The sequence below is a fragment of the Tyto alba genome, unplaced genomic scaffold, assembly GCF_018691265.1.
Source record: "Tyto alba isolate M040663 unplaced genomic scaffold, T.alba_DEE_v4.0 Super-Scaffold_5, whole genome shotgun sequence".
Classification (NCBI taxonomy): domain Eukaryota; kingdom Metazoa; phylum Chordata; class Aves; order Strigiformes; family Tytonidae; genus Tyto; species Tyto alba.
This window is the reverse complement of record NW_024881326.1, coordinates 2,736,336-2,752,767: the sequence shown is the minus strand read 5'-3', so window position 1 is coordinate 2,752,767 and position 16,432 is coordinate 2,736,336. Positions and strand designations below refer to the sequence as shown.

At 47.9% G+C, this 16,432-nt stretch overlaps 1 protein-coding gene across 2 annotated transcripts in view; it reads left to right on the top strand.

The window, feature by feature from the left end:
• NEXMIF (neurite extension and migration factor) overlaps positions 1–16,432 on the top strand; it is a 170,109-nt gene that overhangs the window by 109,636 nt on the left and 44,041 nt on the right. For both annotated transcript variants that reach the window (XM_042807217.1, XM_032983375.2), the window contains exon 2: positions 6,047–6,181. The gene's annotated coding sequence lies outside the window, so the exon portion shown is untranslated. The remainder of the gene's footprint in view (positions 1–6,046; positions 6,182–16,432) is intronic.

Sequence of the window (16,432 nt, the reverse complement as noted above, 5' to 3'; positions counted from 1 at the left end):
AGTATAGCTCTGCAGCAGATTTTTTTGCTCGTGTGGCAAGGTCTCTGTGTTTACCCGTGCTTAGGGACAGGGTGGCTTTTTTGTGTCACAACAAGTGATATTTTCTAAAATCGGTATTTTTTGTTTCTGGTTTGACCTGTGGGTCGATAATGGTTCGGGAATGTCAGTGGACTCGTGTGAAGACTGTGTTGTAAACCTTTAACGTGGCCCTTAATGCAATTTGATGGTTTTTTCCACCAGTTCCCTTACCTCTTCTCGGTACAGGGTCTTACTTCCATGATTTTCTGCTGGGAAAAGCACGGGAAATCTTCCTTTCTTCCTTTTGTGGGGTGTTGGGCCCCGGCTTCACGCTTCAGCTGCGGTCGAGCGGGCGGCGGGGGCTCGCACGGGGCACTGTTGCTCCCACCCGCCTGCGGTTTCTGCTGCGGCCGCCCCGTCGGAGAATCTGGGGGGTCCCATGACTGGGACCCAAATCCGAGCCCGGGCCGATGGGCAGGGGTATGGACGTTATCATCTTGAGGAAATTGCCTCCCTATATCTTAAGCCAATTTCTCTGCAGAGGCATCTTTTTCCCCACTGTGCCTGTTTGGTGCTTTGGTTTTGATGAATACTGAAGTCGTTCCAGATGGACTGGTCACATCTTAACCTTGACTCTCCTGTTTCCTTCTCTTCTAACCCTTTCATCTTCTTGGCTTATTCCTGGAATAAGAGACTGGTTCTGAGAATAAAAACTTCATGTTGGTGCTGTTCTCGGACTACCAGCAAGTCAAAAAAAAAAAAAAAAAAAAAAAAAAACAACTTGTAACGCAGGATACTGCTCCTGCCCCGGCGTGTGGTTTGCTGCCGTTATTTCAGATGCACCAGTTTTTCTTTGTTACTTGGATCTACCCAGATTCAGAGCCAAGCCCTTAAGTTGCTAAGTATCTTCCAGCCCACAAAGTCAGCGCTTCACCGTGTCAGCCGTAATATGTTGTACGGATTTAGAAAATCCCTACGCACGTGAAGTATCTAGCCTGCAAATCATCCCAGGTCTGCCCCGGGGCCGGCGTTTGCAGAGCGGCTCCGCAGAACCCAGCGCTTGCACCGAGATCATCGCCGTGCGTTTTAATGTCTTTTATGCTAGGCGTGCTCGTAACCTTGGCTGGGATCAAAATTCGAGATTCCCTTAGATCAAGGTGTGGAAGGCTGTAAACTTGAAGGGCTTCCTCCAGAAACCCCGTGCACGTGTGATGGTTTCTAAGCGGCGCTCTGATGTTTACCGAGCCCTGTAGCTCTTCCCATTAACATACAACTGTCTAAGACAGGCTGAACTCCATTAGGAGCTAAATTTAGTGACTCGCTAACTTCTTTTTGATATGTTTTTATAATTTCATTCTATTATGACACTTGGTTTTAAATTTGCATGAGTAAATGAGCCTCTCACTAAGTCAGGTAAAAAGATTTTTCACTTATCTACCATGAAATAAGACGTTAAAAAAATAGTGAAAGTAGAAAGCAAGGTATCTATCCTTGACATATTTAGTTTACGTTTTTTTCTACTGTGCTGACTGAACGTTTCTAACTATTAATGATACAATAAAGCTGTTTGTACCGCTCTAACAGGCTAAATAATTTCACATTATGAAGACATTTTATAATTAATTTAGTATTTTGTGAGGGAACCGTATTTTTGGAAAATATAAATTTACATTTAATTACATTCACGATCCCGATTGTAAGATGCAGCGAGTGAAAACTGGCCTTTTACAGTTCACCTCAAATAGTAAAGTCCATGGACATGATTAACACCAGCAAACAACTTTTACCTGGGATTTCCCTAATTTATTTAATAAGCTTCCTGCAGGACTGCTTAAAAACCCCCTTTGGTCAGCAAGGCTCCTGCAGTTGGTTGAAGATCAGACCGCCCGCCTTCATCCCTGTCATCACAGGGAGTTCCACCACCTTCTGTTTCCCTAACATGGATTTATGGTCTTTTATTTTAAATATATCTGAACTTTTATTCAGGATAACCTTGGCAAGACCTGAGCAACTTCGAGATCTGCATTTTGAAGGTGGTTTTCCCTTCTTTCCTCTCTGAGATGAGGAAGGAGACCACCCGAGCTCTCGCCGCCGGTGGGATTTGGGGGTTATGTTTGCGGGGAGACCAGGGTGGGGATGGGGCATGAGCACCCCTTTGTTTCGGGTGGGCGATGAGCAGCAAGGGGATGGTGCCGATGCTCGTTCCATCCTGACCCTGGGCTCCGGTGACGAGCGCACGCAGAGGTGAAAGTCCCGCTGTTAATTACCCGCCTTTTTGGCTCTCCCCACCTCTCTTGACATCACCATTTTTAATCTGTTTGTGTTATTGATTTTTTTCTTTTTTTTTTTTTCCCCCCTCTTCTTTCTTCCCCCTTTTCATTAATAGTGACAGATGCTTTTAATTAAAAAGAAAAGACAAAACAAAATCCTGAGTAAAACAAAAAGAGAATATTCTAATTTGGCGTGACATTATGAGGCAGCATGGCTCCTGGCATGCAAGGTACGGAAAAGGTCATCTTCCACGGCTACAGCCTTTTGCAACGGTGGAATTAAGTTCAAACTCAGGCTGGTTTTGAAGTCTTAAGTCTCTCCAGGGATTCCTTTCATAACATCTTCGAACTGGATAACACTACAGTAAATGAAATACACTGCACTGGATTAAAGGGTTATTTCCCCTGTGTGTCAAGCTGACACAGAATACCAAACCTCAGGTTGCCTCCGAGTTGTCTCTATCTGCTGATACCCTCTCTGCTTTACATAACAGCTCGGAGTTTTTGCAGGGAAGTTTTGTGATTATTTATTCGGCTTCGCCGCTTGGTGAATGCAGAACGATTTTATGCAGCAAGGCACCAAAATAAAGCAGCTAAATGGGAAGAAATTTAATGGGCTTAAAAACGTGAAGGAAGCGATGCAGGAAAGAGCGGAGCTGCCCCTTCAGGTCTATTATGCTGCTCTATAATTTATACTGAAATACAAAATACAGATCTCTGCGTTGCCACTCATATGTTTAGCAGCACAGAGCTTGCAATAACGACAGGGTATGATAGATGCTACTGTGCTCTTATCTGACTGTACCAACAGTTAAAATTTGTTAAGGATCATTTGCAATGTGTTTTGTTGTAGAACAAATGTTCATTTTGACTTTGAACTTGGTGTACGCGGTAGCTCGTGCAGACTGCGCTTCGCACCGGGTAGCCAAACCGCTGCCATCTGCACGGAGCCAGGGCCCACCGCGGCTGGGCTCCAGAGCGCGTCCCTCCGTCTCCGCGGCGGGGAGACGACCCGCGGCTTCGCGAATCGGAGCGTCGGCGGCTCCTCCAGCGCCGGGGCGGTCCTGGGGAAGGCACCGTCTGCGAGCTGGGGGCGGCGGGCGTGCACCCAACCCGCTCCGAAGCTGCAGGGGTTGTCTCGGTTCTTCCTTTCCCCCACCAAACCACCGATTTAAAGGCCACTCTGAAATTAGGGGGAGCCTGTAAAACGCTAGTTGTGCAATAGCTTTGCTGACAGTGGAAAAGAAGAAAACTGTTTCTTCTCCCTCCGTGCCTTCTGCCATTTTTATTTTGTCCGAGGTGGGTGGTCCAAGGCTGGCTGGGTCACGTGGAAAACTGGAGTTGCTTTGTAAAGTGTATATATAAGATAAAATGCATCCGCCGTGTTCCTGATACATTTGGGGTTGGTAAAAATCAGGCACCCTGTGTCGGGGTGTACCTCTGGTTTCTGTTCTCTGCACTGACCCTGTCTTCGGCCTCTGTGGCTCAGCATCCTCCCGCACCCTGGTTTTCTCTGGATGCCCTTATGGATACCGCTGGAAAACCCGCTCCTGCTCCTCTCCACCAAGCCCCAAAGCTCTCTCCTGACTGAGGGCTGCTGCCCGTGCTGCCTGCTCTCCCCGAGGATGAGGAGCGGCTGCCTTTCCTCTTCCCGGTCATGCCCTGGCTCCACTGGGCTAATTAAAAGTTGCAAACAGGGGTTGTCTCCATTAGCTTTTGGGTTAAGGTGCAGTCTGGCCGGGACCCGCGCGCTGACCTTGGGCTCCGTGGCAGTTGTTCCAGCAGGAATTGTGCGTGCTGGCTGGGATTTCTGCTGGCGTGCTCCTCGAGGAGGTGTCTCTACAGGCATCGGGTTCCTCTGTTTCCAACTGTTATTCACATATAAACACCCACACGCATTAAAAACATGTGGGAAATGATAGTTTCGGGTTTCTGCTGTCCATGAGTAATTTAAATCAACGGCATTTTTAGATTTACCTCTTAGTGAACAATCTGGGAGGAGAAACAAGGGCAGGGGATTTGCATGTGCTGCTTTTCTGGGTTGGTTGGAGGTATCCGCACGCTCCCGCGCTGCAGCCTCTGAGACGGTGTGTGTCTTTCCAGGAGGTCTGAAATCTCTCTGGAAAAGCTGGGACATATTGAAAATATGCTCAGAGCTTTAGCACTTCCTCCAGACTATTTCTTCAAGTATTTAAAAATATATTTTATAACACTAAAATAAATGTTAATGAGTCTGCATCGCTTACGGCTAACAAGAGTATTTCTATTTAAATGCAGCAGCCTGGCGTTTGGTGGTGGAGGAGCTGGACGAGATGACCTGGCTTTTTATTTCTGACTTGGTCCTTGATGTCTTGAGCAGTTTGATTCTCTTACGCTTTACTTTCCCCGTTCTGCTAAATAGCAACGAAAAGCTTCCTTGCTTTGTTAAAATGCTTCAGATTTATCAAAGGCCACTGGGCAAGAGTTAAATACTGAGCTGGTTATAAAAAGTGTTACTTAGTATTGTGTTTATACCTCTTCAATGTTAGCATGTATTTTTATATACTACTTGCGGTGACCTTTCTGCTTTTCCAACCAAATAAGGACAGTCTCCTTGACTCAGGGGTTTTATTTTTTATTCCACTAGCAGGCGTGGTACCTTCTAAGTAATTCTGCAAAAACGCTTTTTTGGGGGTGCTTTCGGTGTGTGCACTGGGGCTCACAGAGCTGGAGATGCCAGTTGCATACAGAAGAGGGGAGAGCTGTCACGAGAAAAAGAATAGCACGGAAGTCCCTTCCTCTCATCTTTGTTCTTTTTTTGCAGTCACTTACAGCGAAATTCTATTTTCAGGCTCTCAGCCTGCCGCGTTACATGGGCAGTGATTTGGGGGGGCAATAGGAGGGGAGGTAGCCCAAGGTGCTTCCCCCGATGAGTCGGCAGCCTTGAAGAGTTTGCACGGCGCTGGCGGGGGGAGAGGGGTAGGAATAAATGGGATGGCAGGAATTCAACCTTGGCATCGTGTCAAGGCACCGAGCCCTTCTCCGAGCAGCTGCGTACCCCGTGACTGCGGGAAGCCAAATGGTTTGTTTGTATGTTTACATGGCTATATGTGGGTCTGTGTAGGGGAAAACCACTTAGCAGAAATTCTGCTATTAAAGCAGATGGTGGGAGATTAATCTGGTTTTTAGGGGGGGGGGTGCTTGCTGGTGTGGTGACCAAATTATTAATTCCTTCCTGTGCTAGGAGTCCTTTCATCGTTACAGGGTATGGGTGAATTGTGTTTCCCGAAACTCTCGGCTCCTTCCTTGCTGTCTCAAAAGCAGTTGAGCTGACGTAGTATTTTGGGAAGTAAAAGAGCGTTTGTTGGGTTTTGTTGCTGCAGTTCTGCCACTCGTGCTCCTTCCACGCTGTCCGTCCTCTGCTCCACGTGGTCTCGACCCATTTTGGGTTTGCAGGCGGCCCGGGTTGGGCAGCTGCCTCCTGGCCTGCCTGTCCTCCTGCAAACCGATGGAAGCCCCTTCACTGCTGTTCAAATGCTGGTTGTTATGCTAGATTTTTTTTTTTTATCTTCCATTTTAGAAATTGCTCTTTCCCCCCCCCCCCCCCCCCGCCGTATCACTGATGGCTGCGTTTTCCTTGACAGTTGTGATACTTGTATGTGTGCATAAAAACAGTAGGAAGCATTTTATGTAGGTGTCACTAATTTAATTTAACTTAATTTGATATGTATGTATAGAGAGGACTGTTCTGCACTAAAGTACTTCTCTTTATTTTACAGTCTCCATCGTCATCAAATACAACTCCTTTCATTCTCCTCTTCCATTCACCTACCCAAAGACCAAACCTGGAAATAGTAACCAAAAGAGAAGCCCACATCATACACAAAGCAGGGAATGGTTGAAATAATTTAAGGGTAAGTAACTTTTTTTCACCTTTTTTCTAACTGGAAGCTTCGTGTGTTAAGCTACAATAGCAAGTGCAAGGCTGCATAGAGAAGCTGTTAAGCGTCTACGCAGCTGCTTTCTGTGCAAAGTGGAAAAAAAAACCGACTGGAATGCTGATTTGATGGTGAAAGAAAGGTACAGCAGCACCTTTTGCAGGTGAGAAGGTGCCCAGAAGGGCAGCGTGCTGGGACTTTTGAACCTTGGCACTATTCCTTCTCGCCTCGGCTGGATCTGCGCTCCTCCCCGGGTGCGAGCGGTGGTTCTGCACAGGCGCCTGGTCGGGCTGTGCATGAGTTGGGCTGGTCTGCAAAGAGCTTTCCAGTCGAGAAGGAGCTGGGAGTTCAGCGTCTCCCACCTATTGAAGAGCTCTTTTGTCATTTCCTTCTCTTATTTTTTTTTTTTTTTTTTTTCTTCCCCCCACTTAAAACATTACTCGGCTACGGTAGATGTGTTTGCGTGATGCAGGATGTTTTGGCTTGCTGTTGCCTTCTGCAGTCCCCTTGGTTTTGGGGGTTCCGCGAGCTTTTCCTGGAGAGCAACCTGGCGGTGCCTGCGCCAGGATTTTCCAAAGGAAAGCATTAGTGGGGGCTGGAGGAGGGACAAACCCAAACGGCAGAGCGAGGAGGCCCTCTCGGTGGAAATGTTTGCCTTCAGGCTTTTCTTTTGCTGCGAGGGTGGCGGATAAGATAGGAGGAGATAGAAAATCAGCTTTTGTGAAATTCAGAACCCTGGCTGAAGCATTAGTAATCTCCAAATGTTAGGGAATGCGTTTTCCCACCCTAGTCCCAGATCTGTGCCTGCATATATTGCATTTCCACACATGTTCTTTCATAGATGGACAGGATATGCATCCGCTTACATTTGAGAACTTAGCTCTAAACATCTGGGTTTTCTGGTTTATTGCTGCCATTTTTTAAATTTTTTTTTTTTTACCCCTGCAATGTTTGTTCATGCAAAATTCATATCTGGGAAGGGCATCTTAAATCCCTGCTTCTGAGTCAAAAAGGGAAAGTATGGAAGTGAAAAGAGAGATTGTATCATTTAAGAAATATGATTCATGAATTAATCCTCGTCTGCTACACCATCTGTGGCATGTGTTTCAATACAAAAATCCTGTTTTTATATCTCTTTAAAAAGCTTTCTTCTTGCTGGCTGCCTGAGTTTTCTGCAATGCTAATGGGGAATTAACTTCTTTTCGGGGAGAGAGTGGTGATTTTTATTTGCAGCCTTGGACCTGTGTCTAAGCTGTAGGTCATCGAGGGGGACGCAGAGCCCCGTTTTTTTTTTTTTTTTTGAGGGGGTGGGAGGGTGCCAGCTCTCTGTGTAATGCCGTGAGCCTGGCTGGCGGGCAAAGCCCGTAAGCGACTGGTTTTTGCACTGAAATTGTGGCTGGGTCTCCTGCTGCCGTGGCAGGGATGGTGCGAGGGCTGGGCAGCGATGGGCAGGAGTTGCAGGAGGCTGTCTAGGTTGTTCTACGCAGGAGAGAAAAATCAGAGGTTGTTTCTAAAAGTGGACTGGCAGGATATTTTGGACTTGATGCTCTGGAAAATAAAGGATTGAGGTAGTCCCCATCCTCCGTTTCCTAGTAATGTTTTTATAATCTCTCTGTAGATCTAGAAAAAGGAGGATTGCCCATCGTTACCCCGAAGAGGAGCTGCTACACATTAAGACTTCACGAGGAATGGGGAATGAAGGGGCACTAGTGGTTTTTGGGGGTGTCTGGAAAAGAGTCTGCTTTTTCTAATTTGATTCCTTGCGTCGCCCTCCAGCTTTTTGCAGGGAACAACTTTCCTTTTTAGACATATTCCTCAGGATTTCATTCCTTAAGCAGCACACCTGGTTGGCTGCTGGAGTCAGACCCGAGGCCTGTGAGCCGTTTTCCTCCTTCACAGCCAGGGCCCCGAGCAGGACAGCGTTTCAGCACGTTCATCCATCATCGATCCCTTCCCTCGCTCGGTCCCTCTCCTCGGCTGGGGCATCTTGCCGTTTGGCATTGCCCCGGCAGTTTTCTCCCGTTTCATGTGGGACGCCCGTAAAAGCTCGAGTGTTTTTTTCTCTTTGTTCTGGAGGAGGACCCCGAGGTGCTGGGGCTGGTGGATGGCCGTTGCCCTTGCCACAGCTTGCGGTGGCCTCAGCCCGTGGCACGGTGATGCACCCGCGTGGCCACCGCCTCTTCTCTGCCGGTGTCACTAGTGTACTGTAAGCACAGCTCTGGTGAGCTCCCAGGCACTGATAACGCTGATAGATGGAGGTTATCCAGGAACTCAGTACCAATGGTGAAATATTGCAGGTTTATTGCCTTTCCATTCATTTTGTTTTCACGCCTTTCTGCCTTCCTGACTCATTGCCATTCGGCCTCTGCTTGCAATTTCTATTTGCTGCGGTAACACCCACTGGACAAGACGAGAGCGTTGCAAAGCACTGAGGCTTGCAAACTGCTTTTGGAGCTTTTTTATTTTTTTTAATTGAGCATCTAAAGCCAGGACGGGTGACAGAAAGGGAAAAGGTGAGCAACGCCTTTTGGCGGAAGCGTGAATAAAGTATTACAGTGAAGGAGGAGCAGAAGAAAAGCCTCTGGCCTTGTGCGTGGCAGGTTGGGGTGAGGAGTTGGGCTGGAAAGGCGTGCTGCCATCCCCGTGTCTGACGGAGGCTCTGTCCCCAAAGGCCTCCCAGCCGAGATGGGGGCGGTGGTGAGAGATGCTCTGCCCCCCTACCCAGGTGCTTGAGCCCATTTAAGCTCTTGCGTGGTCCCTAAAAAATGTTTTCTCTTTCCCTTCTGTAACCACAAATCCCCTTCTGCCTGCTCTTCCTTGGGGAACCCTTGGGCGTGTGGGCGCTTTGCGGTGTGAAAAGTGAGGTCCCCTAGTACCCCCCCCGCTACCGTAAACAGCTGCGTGTGAAGGGAAAATAATGTCAGCGGCCGTTCAGCAAATGTTTAACCCAAACTGGAATTGGGCTGAATTACACATTTCTACATGGAAGATACTCAGGGGAGTGCAGACCAGAATTGGCACCCAGCTTTCTGTCCATCTCACACGCCCAGACGCTCCTCGTCTTTCCCAGATTTGCTAATAACTCTGACTAGTTTTTTGTATGCATTCACAATATTATGCAATTTTGCATATTCCTTAATTGCTTCAATCTTTTTTTTTTTTTTTTTTAAAAAAAAATCTGAGTTCCTAAGCTTGTTTACCGTTCTTTGTCGGCTCTGTGCTATAGTCTGGGAAGCAGAGGTTGTTTCCTGGGGTCTGTTCTGCAACCCTCCACTTCTGTCGGGTGCTCGCTGCTCCCTCCTGTGCCGCTGCACAGGCAGTCACATTGCCACGCTCCCCCTAAAATGAGAGTTACGCACTTTGTACCTTGAGCACCTCCTACGCTTACTCACGCGGCCAGCGGTAGCATTTTGCAAAAAACTTTCAGACCCTGTAGAAAGTAAAAAAAAAAAAAAAAAAAGACCCAACAAAACTAAATTCTACCAGAAATGTGAAAAAAGCAACAGTCCAAGCATTCTGATAAGCATATTCCATTAGCCATGGTTTTTACTTTTTATTTTAAGCTCTGATTAAAATGCAGCAGGGGGAAGAAAATTTATTTAAAGCGGGGAAAGAAATGTTTATGCTCAGCGTCGGCCCTTATTTCCACCGCAGGGCCAGTTTGTGAACGAGGGGCTCTGGTTTTTTCCCCCCTCCCCCTGCAAGGTCCCCCCGAGCGAGCGAGGGTCCCCGCTCGTTAGCGGTGGTGGCCGGGAGGGTGACGATGCTCGGCGGCAGAGGACACGTGACGGCAGCTGGTTTCTTGCGGGAAGCTAATGAAGAGACGAGAAGCATCGATTCACCAGCTATTTGTGAGGACCCCAGTGAAACAGCTGTTTGTTTCTCATAAACAATTATGCCAAGACGGAAATTGGCTTGTGTCTGTACGTACTTTTTGGATGGGGAAAATTAAGCAGTAATAGCTGGAAAAATAATATGGGCTATGAGATAATAGATGCCTAAGGGATAAAATTAAACAGTGCTTTACAACGAAGGAAGAGGTTTTGGCAATAAATAGTTTGCATTTTGACTTCTTTTTGTTTGCCAGAGGACTGATGTTGTTTTGGGGAGGTTGTCTGTCCTGGGATGTATTTTCCAAACAGACACAGGGAAATAGTGAAGGTTTGTTTTGGGGTGGTTTTTTTTTTTTTTTTTAATTCCTCACGAGAAGGATGGTGCCAAGGCCAGGGTGCAGCTCACACCATCCGCACCGCCAGCGTGTTGGCTGTGCCAGGGACGTGGACTCCAGGGCTTGCTCTGAGAAACGCTGCCAGTGCAGGAAGGTGTTTTCGTTTAAACAGCAAGGTTTACCCAGCAAAGTGGGAACAGGACTTGTTTTAAATGCCACAGGGAGCCCAAAAAGCTCAGGAAGGGGGTGTGGCATGTTTGGCACCCCAACAGGGTCCGAGCAGGGTTTCTTCACGATCTCTGTGTGTGCTGGTGGTGCTGCTTGGGTGGCTTTGTCCTGCTGCAGAAGCCCCTTCCCGATAACGCAACGGCCGTGGGATGTGGTTCCGTCCTGCTGCCCCTCCACAGCTTGCTTTTCCATCCCTGCTCCATGAGCCTTTTGCGAAGGGGGTGCTTTGGAAATGCCTTTTTTCTTCATTTCAAGTGGCTGGTACTGCTATCTCCTTCAGCTGTGCCTGGGGGACAGGCAGAGTGGGGCCAGGAAAATGCTTTGGGTGCCTCCCGGTGCCGGCGACAAACATCCCCGCGAGCAGGGCTTGCTCTCTGCTGCGAGTCGCTGCGGTCAGGACTTGGTTCCTCTTCACTACATGAAAAATAAAAGCACAGTTGAAACAGAGCTGCAATCCCTAATCCCACCTGCCCGAGGACACATCCGGGTGCAGCAGGTCGAGAGCCGAGGTCTTTGGCTCAGGCTCATCCCTGCTTATCAGCTTTTAATTTCCCAGACGTCGGGGAAAGCCTCCCTGCCAGGTCGGGGAATTTCCTAGGTGCCTATGGGGCTCGGGGGGGAGTCCTGAGGTACAAAGTGCCTGCTGTCCCCATTAGCTGAAGTGGGACTCAGGGGTGCTCAGCACCTCTGCAAACGAGGCCAAACTGTCTAGTGCGTTGAAAATGAAATCATTAAGTCACTGTTGCATTAAGACTGTTTTTATTCATGGAGTGTAATGTGATTCATTTGCCCTTTTGCTCTCATGTTGAGAAGGCAGTCATCTAGTATTCATTGTTGGCTGCAGGGAGAGCTGTATTTATTTTTTTTTTATTTTATTTTTAATTTTTTTTTTTTTTTTTTTTTTTTTTTAATTTTGTGTATGTGAGGGAGCAGACATTTTCATCAAGTGCAAAGCATCCGCAGGGTTGAGGCTTTGCTGTTTTCCCGGTGCTCTCAGGGGCCGGTGCCCCCCCCCCGGCCGCCCTCTCGCAGCCCTGGTTGTGGGAGCCTTTAGCTCAGCTCACCTCTCTCCCTCTCTAAGCCTCACGGCGACGATCCTTTCGTCCTGCTCCAGCCCCGCTGTGCTGGAGCATTGCAGGTGCCTTACAAGAAGCCCCTACACCTCGCCCAGGGCCCGGGCTGGAGGCACGAGGGGCTCACTGGCGCTGGGGCGCGTTGCCGAGCTCTGGGGGCAACAGCATCTTCTGGTGGCCCAGTGACACCGAGTCCCCCCCAGCCCCTTGCAGAGGGGTGGGTTAAGCTATTTACTGGGAAACTATAGGTGCCTCGGCACCCACACGCATGGATACGGGACCAGGTCTTACCCATACGCAATGGGACGTACGGTGGGACCCTGCTCCGCTTGGTGAACCGATTGAAAACAGATGATGAAGACTGTGGGTCCTTGGTGCTGCGGGTCGCTCTCTGCAGTTAACTGCAGGCAAGGGAAATCATTCCTCCTTGGAGCTACAAGAAGAAAACGCGCCTGGCGAGGGAAGAGTATAGAATACAAAAGCACAGAAAAAAATGCGATTTTTTTCAAAATGTTAGTATGGGGAGCATTAACTAAGTCACTCATTTCAAAAGAATTATAATGATCAAGCCAGTTGGAGTCACTACTTCTTGTGGGACAGGATCGGAGTGGTTCAGCTCCCCATGTTGGATCTCTACCTGCAAAACAAGAAGGAAATTCCTTTTCAGCCCCAACCACCACGGCCAGCCCTTTTTAAGCACAAAGCTCTGAACTCTGTCTTGCTGTCAAATTCCAAGCGGTCGCGACACACGGCCCAGTGACTGTCTCCAAGTCCTCAGGTGACCCTAGATTTCTAATGCTACATGGTCATAATACATATAAAAATCAATAAAGCATATTTTAGAAGCAAAAGGCAGGAGGATGAGAGTTGACTTGATGCATTTCTTTTCTTTCTTGCCTTGTCCTTTTCTTCCTTTTTTTTTTTTTTTTTTTTATCTTTTTTTTCCCTCTCCCCCTACAGTCTGTAGACCAAATCCGTGCTAGGAAGGACTGGCTGAACAGAGCGCAGCTCAGCAGCAGAAAACAAGGTCTGAGGTGCAGGCAAGGAAGAAGGCTGTTCTGCAGGAGGGCACGAGCTGGGCGCGTAATTTGGTGATTTTCCTACACTTTGTCGAGGGGGAGGCGTAAGAAGAATGGGTCAAGTGTGGATAAAGATAAGGAGAAAGGGTTTTCAAAAGAGCTTGGAGCCAGGAGCTGTTTGGGAAGGGGAGGTTTTTTGCCTCCAGTGATTTGGGTAGACAAAAGAGGAGAGGCGACTTGGAAGCAGGGAGGTAATAATGCCGACCTTCTCCGCTCTTTGTTTTCAACCAAGAAATGCACAAATCGCTGCTGATATTGCTGAGTGGTTTCCTGCTGCTTTGTGGCTTGATTTGGAGCTGCAGCCGTTCTGTGCCTGGTTCCTGACTTTGCGGTGGGGTAGCACAAAAAAGAAAAAAAAAAAAAAAAAAAAGCAAGCAAATCCTCGCCGGCAGAATCGTAATTGTTCCCTACGCGGCGCCCGCTGGGAGGACCGCGTCGCCAACACCTTCACCTCGCGTCGCACTTTAGATCCTGGATGGATTTTGAACAGATTAATGCCTTTTGGAGAGTTCTAGAAAGGTCAAAACCAGGAAAGAGGCTCTAATAGCAGTATAGCAACCAGCTGGTTGCATTGGGTTTCATTTTACTGCCATAGTAACACCATGAGCCATGGTGTTAATACCGTGCCCACTGAATGCCATTTCCCCCCTTCTTTTTGTCAAGAGACAAGCCCATCAGAAGATATTTTCTTCCTGAAGGATTTCTACAAGGCAGTCATAAGCTTTTTGGAGGGGACGGTCCTCGTACCCAGAGATGTAAGGTGGGTAATTTACAAGGCAGTGTGCAAATGCCAAATTGTTAGGCAGAACTGCTGCTGATTTAGAAGGCAGTTAATGCTATAAATGTGCCAAGTGCCAGTAGAGTGTTTCTACAGATGGAATAACTGGAAATATTGGAGAGATTCCAAAGGTTTAATCAAATTCAACCATTTTTTTTTCTTTTTCATTTTCTTTTTTTTTTTTTTAAACTGCAGAATTCTCTAAGGGATGTGAGTTGAAATAGTAGATTATTCCATTGCTTTTAGTACCACGGGGGAGATTTGCCTAGGTGAACATAAAGCACGTACTTTCAAGCAAACATGTAAGTGGGTATATAAATGAGGGCCGGAGCAGCAATGCTGTGAAAGCCTGGGCTGGTTGAATTTAGAGGGAGCATCACCTTTAAATATCCTGGCAAGAGGGTCCTTGGAAGCGGACTGATGGGTTTTCAGTCACGTAGCACAAAGGAAGCGAGGGGAAGGGTTTGGGAAAGTGGCAGCAGCAGCCTCACTGGTCCTGCACCACAGTTCTGCTGGACCCGGGCTGGTTTTGGGAGGATTCTGGGCACGAGCATCCTTTTCGTGGCTCACTGTGCAGTGCTGGGGCATGCATATGTTTCTGCACAGATGCACACCTTCCTCTAGTCTTGTTGACAGCCTTTCTAAGGCTTCTTATTTAGCCAGACCATATGTGCTTGGGCATGGAGATGGTGTGATGTGGAAAGAGCATCGCATTATCCTTGGGCTGCAAACACTAGCAGGAGCAATTCAGAGCAAATTTTGTCTGCAAGGGGATCCAGGGCTCTTGAGCCTGCATCACAGGACACGCATAAGGATTGAATGCGATATTTTTGCTCGTTTGTCAAAACCAGGTTCCAGAAAGCCATTTCCCTTTGTTCTATCCCAAAATTAGCTCTCCCTGTCCATTCTTTAAATATTTATCCAAAGTGTGGACGAAGGCCACCAGGGAGAGGGGACACGGTGGCATGTCTCCAGGTAAAGCTTTGCTGCTGAAGAAGGGAGATGGGACCAAGCTGGGGAAGGAGATGGAAATTATTCCATGGGGTTTCCCGTGTCATTGGTACAGAAAACGAAGAGCCCGTCCCCATTGCAGGCAACAGGATTTTGGTTTGGAGTGAGGTGACAGGGCCACTGAACCCCTGAGGGTGCAGACTGCAAGGAAGGACTGTAGCAGGAGCGATGCTGTGACGGCGCTGGAGCTTTCACCTTGCTGGGGATTTTTCGTGTGACGACTCTTCCAACACCATTGTATTTTTTTTTTTTTTTTTTTTTGCAGATGGCCTGATTGGATCCGTTAATTGTCATTTACTTATTTTTTGTAAGGGAAAACGAGTTTCCTGCTCTTCCTGGAGTGTTTGATATTGATCCTCTCTGCTCTTTGCCGCCCTGAAGTTGGGGACCGTCTCCCTCCCAGGCATTGCCATATTCTCTGCCTACTTTCAGCCCAGACCCCCATGTCACTCCATGCAGTATTTCTCACTGAATAAATTGCTACAAAGCTATTAGCCTCAATGCCACAGTCTGCTGCTCCTGCTTTCCTGCACCCACCTCCACCCTGCAACTGATCCAGCCTGCTGTCTGTTTGCTGCAGTCAAGGCTGCCTACTGCCGCTGCGCACAAATTGCTTGAAAATTGAATTGTTTAAAAACGTTTTATAAACATTCCCTCCCCTTTGTGATACTGTCCATTGCGCCAGCTAGAGCTGAGAGCTTTTACGTGATTTTACCTGGCCGAAGGTTGGGGGAACATTCTTAATTTTTTGTGTTTGGTTTTTTTGTTGTTGTTGTTTCAGTTGGTTTTTTGTTTGTTTTTTTTTTTTTTTTTTTAATTAAAGTCAATGCAGCAATTAAACATCATGTGATCATGGGACTCGGGTCCCTGAAGAAGCTGTTTGTTACCTATGAGCTTGTGTCCTAGATTATGTCCTGCTCAAACTGGTGTGCCTCGGCTCCTCGCTGGCTCGTGGCTTTGCGGGGACCGGGGTTGGCTCCGTTGGCAGATGCGAGCCTCCGGTGCTCGTGCAGACGCGCTGTGCAATGCTGGCTGGCAGCTTTGCCCCGAGAGGCATTAGGCTGATTGTTTTTTTTTTCTGTCGACGTGGTTGTGGTCTATCTGGAGGCATTTCAGTCGTGTAGCCCGTTGCGGTCTTCTTGGAGGTGTTTTAACTGTTGTAACGTGCCGGCGGCCTGGCAGGTCCGCAGCAGCGTGAGGTTTGTGATGTTCGGGATTTTGGAGTTCATCCCTTCGAAGAACCCGGGGAGGAGGTGAGCACAGCACTCACCTACACGGAGCTGAGGGAGATGTGCTCACCTACACGAGCATGGATGCAAAAGCTGCTGTGGATGCCACTCATCCGGGGCTGCCTGGCTGCAGGAGTACCTCTGAGCAAATTGCAAAGGAGCAGCTCTCTTTGCGTCATCCACGTCCGTAGCTGTTTTCTGCGTGGATGCAAAAAAGCTTTTGCAAGTGCTACAGGAAGAAGGTTTGGAAATAGGAAATAATTTTGCAGGTAGTTCTAAGTATCACCCCGGGAAAGGTGGGTTTGTACAAAAGGTAGTACAGTGCTTCCAACAGCTGGTGATGTTCCTTTGTTTCTCATTTGTCATCTGTCCCTCCCAAGCTCCTCTTCACTCCAAATACTCACACAAGAGCCATTCTGAAGCAACATTTATCTCAAGTGCTGCTATATCAGGATTCATCGATCTCGTTATAAGATCATCCACACCGACTTGAAGCTCTGAGGGTGGAAGAGTGACACGTGTACTCTGCTCCTCTAGGCCTGTTCTCTGGTGTTGCTGAGGGACTGACTCTGGGGTAGGACTTGGTTGGATCTTACGTTGCATGATGACCCATCTCAGAACCTCCCCACTATGGAGTGGCCCAATTCAACATGATCATCTG